Source organism: Sinocyclocheilus rhinocerous, unplaced genomic scaffold (assembly GCF_001515625.1).
Source record: "Sinocyclocheilus rhinocerous isolate Xijiao unplaced genomic scaffold, SAMN03320098_v1.1 scaffold2059, whole genome shotgun sequence".
Taxonomy (NCBI): domain Eukaryota; kingdom Metazoa; phylum Chordata; class Actinopteri; order Cypriniformes; family Cyprinidae; genus Sinocyclocheilus; species Sinocyclocheilus rhinocerous.
Window position 1 is genome coordinate 6590 of NW_015629307.1, and position 494 is coordinate 7083.

The following is a 494-nucleotide window of genomic DNA, read 5'->3' on the forward strand; positions in this document are numbered from 1 at the left end:
CACCCTGTCGTGCTGCAAACGGCCGTTTCCCCTGTGCGTCTCAGCACGTAAAAGAGCATTTCCCTAAAAGAGCCAATTTCTCTAAAAGAGTAAAATAAGCGGGTGCGTCTTTGTAAAGACGACGGATCGTCTTTTTAAAGATGCCGTTTCACCCGCGCGTTTCTGGGTGCGGTCGTTACCTGGCGCCCGGTGATGGTCACGATCGCTGCCTCACATGTCTGGGCATTAAACACGCTGAGGTGGCGTTCGCGGATGAGTCATGTTCCCATTGCGGGAAGATGACCATCTCGGAGCTGCGGGCCAGGCTCCGTTTCCTCCACAGCACCCCGCCTCAGTGCCTTTCTTCCCGGAGGTGCATGAGGAGCTCACCAGGTCATGAATGGCACCTTTTACTGCCGGAAACCAACCTGCTGGTTCCTTCTCCCTCACCACCCTCGACGGTGGTGCAGCTAGGGGGTATACAAGGGTCCCCCCGGTGGAGCGGTCGGTTGCGA

At 57.1% G+C, this 494-nt stretch overlaps 1 protein-coding gene across 1 annotated transcript in view; it reads left to right on the forward strand.

The window, feature by feature from the left end:
* The window catches only part of LOC107738869 (zinc finger protein 804B-like), a 103322-nt gene that overhangs the window by 857 nt on the left and 101971 nt on the right, over positions 1-494 (forward strand). The gene's annotated exons all lie outside the window — the stretch shown is intronic.